This window comes from Littorina saxatilis, linkage group LG15, assembly GCF_037325665.1.
Source record: "Littorina saxatilis isolate snail1 linkage group LG15, US_GU_Lsax_2.0, whole genome shotgun sequence".
NCBI classification, from domain to species: Eukaryota; Metazoa; Mollusca; class Gastropoda; order Littorinimorpha; family Littorinidae; genus Littorina; species Littorina saxatilis.
The window spans coordinates 4,148,762-4,155,489 of record NC_090259.1 but is presented as its reverse complement, the minus strand read 5'-3'; the positions used below and the strand labels follow the sequence as shown (position 1 = coordinate 4,155,489).

The window sequence follows — 6,728 nt, the reverse complement described above, 5'->3', positions numbered from 1 at the left end:
GTACTGGAAAGTCACCGGAGAATGAGAAGGAGCCACAGTCACACTTCAACTGCTCAGCACAGAGAACCAACAGGCCGCCATTTGCCGAGCTAGTCAACGCAACGTAAACAAAACCCCTTCGCAGCTCAGACGTGACAGACAATGATCCCAACAATTTAACAGCAAAGAGGTATGCGTTTCTTCTGTTGATACAGCTGATCGATCATCTGCGAAATCATGCCAGCACAACATCAGGCATAATTCACACAAACACGTACGACAAAGTTCCCGACGTTAGGCACAAACAGAAAATGAGACTACACGCCGGCGAACGCATTGACAGCGAGGCAAGCTGTGTTGTGAACATTGAAGCACGTGAATCACGGAGCCACATTCCATCCAAGCTGACGGAACCTGCCTTGCAGCAATCCGTTGACTCCACATGCGTGGCCACTGACAGTGACAAGGACAGATATTTTACGTCAGAGAGTGATACAGAGGAACCAGTGGAAAAGCAGTTGACTAAAGCTGAAAAGGATGCTTTGGAAAGGGAGTACAGTCTAGGGGAAGTAAAAGCACTTGCTTTAGAAATTACTACGAACCCCAGAACACGAAAGAAAGTGATTAGAATGGTGTACAATGCTTCATCCAAACAGCTGCTTGCAAAATCAGATGACTTCATGTTCACCTACGATTGTACCAAAGCTGAAACATTGTACTGGACGTTATTCAGGGACAAAGCAGACATGAGTTATGATGAATCAGAACGACTGGCATTTATTGAGGAGCCTGCGGATGTGCGACGAACACTGTACCTTATTGAGATAAATCATATCGCCAAGGATTTGCATGCACTGGTTACACTTCTCAGAGCCTACCTTCAGACTTGAACTTTGATCGCTGTTGTATTATATCACATTTACGTATCATTACATGCTGCTTCTCTTGCAAAACTCGTAAAGCACTACTACTATATTTTGCAGCTGATACTGGTAAAACGTTAATACTCTATGATTGTATTAAAACATTATTGTACATAATGCACTGGAAACATTTTCAAACATAATGTGGTTAACTTCTATTTCACCTCAATGAGCGAGGGCGGGATGAAAAAAAAAAGTAGTTTAGCATTTCCTATTCTGTTACAGTGTTAAGATAAAGATCAATTCAATTCAATTTAATTCAATTCAATTCAATACAATCATCTCTCCCTCATTCTCGTTCTCATAAATAGGACTCAAACCATACCGGCACGGTGGCCTAGTGGTAAGGCGTCCGCCCCGTGATCGGGAGGTCGTGGGTTCGAAACCCGGCCGGGTCATACCTAAGACTTTAAAATTGGCAATCTAGTGGCTGCTCCGCCTGGCGTCTGGCATTATGGGGTTAGTGCTAGGACTGGTTGGTCCGGTGTCAGAATAATGTGACTGGGTAAGACATGAAGCCTGTGCTGCGACTTCTGTCTTGTGTGTGGCGCACGTTATATGTCAAAGCAGCACCGCCCTGATATGGCCCTTCGTGGTCGGCTGGGCGTGAAGCAAACAAACAAACAAACAAGCACATTTCACTGCTGTACAGCATACATCGTCCCCAAATACCTGTGTCTGTGTGTCACCGACTTAGTTGCTCTGCAGAGTGTGTGTGTGTGTAATACTGCCTTGCTGCAGAGTTTGTGTTATACCGCTTTGCTCTGCTGAGTGTGTTTGTGTTAATTACGGTCTGTCTGTCTGTATATTCTTTTGTCTGTCCGTCTGTCACTCAAGGGTAAGGGGGTGTCCTTAACCTCTCCTTTGTTGTCTCGGTCTGTCTCTCTGTCTCTGTCTATCTGTCTATGTCGCTCTTTCTGACTCTCTCCCTCTCAGCGGAGATCAAAGCCAATGAAAAACACACATCTCTGAAGCAGTTTTAGCTTGTGCCTCCAAATGACTGCTGTACAACAACCAGACCCCATCTGACTGCTGTTTGGGAAACAGTCCCCAATTCACTGCTGTACACCATTTACGTATCATTACATGCTGTTTCTCTTTCGAAACTTGTAAAGCACTACTTCTATTTTGCAGCTGATACTGGTAAAATGTTAATACACTATGATTGTATTGAAACATTATTGTACATAAAGCACTGGAACATTTTCAAACATAATGTGGTTAACTTCTATTTCAACTCAATGGGCGAGGGCGGGATGGAAAAAAAACATTTTAGCATTTCTTGTTCTGTTACAGTGTTAAGAGAAAGATAAATTCAATTCAATTTAATTCAATTCAATTTAATACAACTCTCTCTCCCTCATTCTCATTCTCATAAATCAGACTCAAACCATCCGTTGTCAGGGTCGTGAATGCTAGCTACTGACTGGATTGGAAATACTCTTATGTCGCCTAGCGCCATATGTAACTGATGAAACCATTCATAGCACAGCGCAGAGCTATCGGTTTTTGGACGTCCCCATTTCACTGCTATACAGCAAACACCGTCCCCAAATAACTGTGTCTGTGTGTCACCGACTTAGTTGCTCTGCAGAGTCTGTGTGTGTAATACTGCCTTGCTCTGCTGAGTTTGTGTGTTATACCGCTTTGCTCTGCTGAGTGTGTGTGTTTGTTCTGTATATTCTTTTGTCTGTCCGTCTGTCACTCAAGGGTAAACCGGCACGATTAGCTTAGTGGTAAGGCGTCCGCCCCGTGATCGGGAGGTCGTGGGTTTGAACCTCGGCCGGTGTCACGATTTCATCTTTCGCCTGTGTACATATTTCCCCCTCGATATTTACTCGAGACCGAAATGTTGTTTCCTGGTAAAATTAAGAAGAGAAATTATTTATGGACGAAAAGCATGTCAGTTTCTTGCATGTGAAAAAAATTGGTTGTGAAATTAAATAGATTTCACTCCCAAAATCGAATTCTTCGAAAACGTGTACCGAGTGGTTACGTCCCTTGAGTAAGAAGGGAAACATTTTAGGATGAATCAAATTTCTAAGTTAAATAAAATAATTGGTTGGACAAATTTGGCCCCATGAATGTAAGGTACACAAGGTCGCTCATCAGTACTATCGAAGGGTGTTTTTTTTGTTCAGTGTAGAGTTTATACTAGATCAACGAGGCCGAAAATCGAAATATCAACACGGCGAAAGATGAAAACGTCACACCGGGTCATACCTAAGACTTTAAAATTGGAAATCTAGTGGCTGATCCACATCCCATTTTGGTGCAATCCCATTTTGCCGCCGTCCCATTTTTTACCTTATCCCATTTTCGCGACATTTCACAAGCCAAGCGTCATTTTATAAAATTTATAATTTTGGATGATTAATGAGATGAGGATGATTATAATGATGATGCTATGGATTTCCAATTTGGATTGAGACTACGTGACAGGGCATTTTACTAACATGTCATAACAATAGCGCGACATCCCATTTTGACACCATATCCCATTTGGCCGCCATGCCGTTTCACCGTATTCCATTTATCCCCCATCCCATTGTCGCGACATTTCACAAGCCAAGCGTCATTTTACTACCGTGTCATAACAATAGCACGTCATCCCATTTTGACACCATCCCATTTGGCCGCCATCACATTTTTTATTTATTCTTCTTGCCAAGCCTCACTATACTACTATACTGCGTTATTCAACTAGGAAGACATTCCGTTTAGGCCAAATTCCATTTTTGCCACAATCCAAAATGTCGCGAAATAGAGATGGCGGCAAAATGGGATGACGGCAAAACGGCATGGCGACAAAATGGAATGTGGCGCTAGTGGTTTGACACGGTGGTAAAATGACACATGGCCTATGAAATGTCGCAAAAATGGGATGGGGGCAAAATGGGATAACGGCGAAACGGGATTGCGCCAAAATGGGAAGTGGAGCTAATGGTACATGACATGGTGGTAAAATGACACTTGGCCTGTAAAATGTCGCAAAAATGGGATGGGGGCGAAATGGGCTAACTGCCAAACGGGATTGCGCCAAAATAGGATGTGGGGCTATTGGTACATGATATGGTGGTAAAATGACACTAGGCCTGAGAAATGTCGCCAAAATGGGATGGGGGCGAATTGGGATAACGGCGAAACAGGACTAATAGATCCCTTGACTTGGGGTAGTGCGACTCTGTCACTGCTAGCTTTCCACTCGGAGGAAGCGACCGGAATTTCCCAACGATGGGACATCCTAGTAATTAATTTTTTTTTTTTTTAAATTCCTAAAATTAACAGAGTCGCGCTACCCCAAAAGTCAAGGAATTTCGTGTTTGTCCCTTGACTTTGGAGATGACAAGAAAATATCGGGCGCAAAAACGTGATTTGTAAAATTTTTCACAACATATGTCGCCTAGCGCCATGTATGTGATGAAACCATTCATATAGCTCTGCGGGAGCTCTGCACTTTTGGACGTCCCCATTTCACTGCTGTACAGCAAACATCGTCCCCAAATACCTGTTTGTTTCTAAAAAAATCACGCTGGAGGTTGCATTTTATGTAATAACCTCCTGAAATGAGTTTTGACACTTTAGAATGGCATGTAAAATGACACATGGCCTATGAAATGTCGCAAAAATGGGATGGGGGCAAAATGGGATAACGGCCAAACAGGATTGCGCCAAAATGGGACGTGGAGCTAATGGTACATGACATGGTGGTAAAATGACACTTGGCCTGTAAAATGTCGCAAAAATGGGATGGGGGCGAAATGGGCTAACGGCCAAACGGGATTGCGCCAAAATGGGACGTGGAGCTAATGGTACATGACATGGTGGTAAAATGACACTTGGCCTGTAAAATGTCGCCAAAATGAGATGGGGCGAAATGGGCTAACGGCAAAACGGGATTGCGCCAAAATGGGATGTGGAGCTAATGGTACATGATATGGTGGTAAAATGACACTTGGCCTGAGAAATGTCGCCAAAATGGTATGGGGGCGAATTGGGATAACGGCGAAACAGGACTAATAGATCCCTTGACTTGGGGTAGTGCGACTCTGTCACTGCTAGCTTTCCACTCGGAGGAAGCGACCGGAATTTCCCAACGATGGGGCATCCTAGTAATAAATTTTTTTTTTTTTTTTTAATTCTTAAAATTAACAGAGTCGCGCTACCCCAAAAGTCAAGGAATTTCGTGTTTGTCCCTTGACTTTGGAGATGACAAGAAAATATCGGGCGCAAAAACGTGATTTGTAAAATTTTTCACAACATATGTCGCCTAGCGCCATGTATGTGATGAAACCATTCATATAGCTCTGCGGGAGCTCTGCACTTTTGGACGTCCCCATTTCACTGCTGTACAGCAAACATCGTCCCCAAATACCTGTTTGTTTCTAAAAAATCACGCTGGAGGTTGCATTTTATGTAATAACCTCCTGAAATGAGTTTTGACACTTTAGAATGGCATGTAAAATGACACATAACCTATGAAATGTCGCAAAAATGGGATGGGGGCAAAATGGGATAACAGCCAAACGGGATTGCGTCAAAATGGGACGTGGAGCTAATGGTACATGACATGGTGGTAAAATGACACTTGGCCTGTAAAATATCGCAAAAATGGGATGGGGGCGAAATGGGCTAACGGCGAAACGGGATTGCGCCAAAATGGGATGTGGAGCTAATGGTACATGATATGGTGGTAAAATGACACTTGGCCTGAGAAATGTCGCCAAAATGGGATGGGGGCGAATTGGGATAACGGCGAAACAGGACTAATAGATCCCTTGACTTGGGGTAGTGCGACTCTGTCACTGCTAGCTTTCCACTCGGAGGAAGCGACCGGAATTTCCCAACGATGGGACATCCTAGTAATGAATTTTTTTTTTTTTAATTCTTAAAATTAACAGAGTCGCGCTACCCCAAAAGTCAAGGAATTTCGTGTTTGTCCCTTGACTTTGGAGATGACAAGAAAATATCGGGCGCAAAAACGTGATTTGTAAAATTTTTCACAACATATGTCGCCTAGCGCCATGTATGTGATGAAACCATTCATATAGCTCTGCGGGAGCTCTGCACTTTTGGACGTCCCCATTTCACTGCTGTACAGCAAACATCGTCCCCAAATACCTGTTTGTTTCTAAAAAAATCACGCTGGAGGTTGCATTTTATGTAATAACCTCCTGAAATGAGTTTTGACACTTTAGAATGGCATTTAACGCTCATTGAAGTTTTAACAAACTTTCTAACACCTAAAACATTCATAGCACCGATAACGTAATTCTAGCTCTGCACTTTGTGTACACATACGTCCCCATTTCACTGCTGTACAGCAAACATCGTCCCCAAATGTCTGTTTTTCTAAAAATCACGCTGGAGGTTGCATTTTATGTAATAACCTCCTGAAATGAGTTTTCACACTTTAAAATGGCATTTAACGCTCATTGAAGTTTTAAGAAACTTTCTAACACTTAAAACAAAAGAGACCCCAAATGCCTGTGTTTTGAGCAAGATGGCATTTTGATACACAGCCGACCCCAAATGACTGTAAAACCACCTATGTGTGTGTGTGTGTGTGTATGTGCGTGTGTGTAGAGCGATTCAGACCAAACTACTGGACCGATCTTTATGAAATTTGACATGAAAGTTCCTGGGTATGATATCCCCATACGTTGTTTTCATTTTTTGGATAAATGTCTTTGATGACGTCATATCCGGCTTTTCGTGAAAGTTGAGGCGGCACTGTCACGCCCTCATTTTTCAACCAAATTGGTTGAAATTTTGGTCAAGTATTGTTCGACGAAGCCCGGACTTCGGTATTGCATTTCAGCGTGG

The 6,728-nt window shown here is 43.0% G+C and overlaps 1 long non-coding RNA gene across 1 annotated transcript in view; it reads left to right on the top strand.

Moving 5' to 3' along the window:
* LOC138948276 (uncharacterized) overlaps nt 1-6,728 on the top strand; it is a 289,660-nt gene that overhangs the window by 138,908 nt on the left and 144,024 nt on the right. The gene's annotated exons all lie outside the window — the stretch shown is intronic.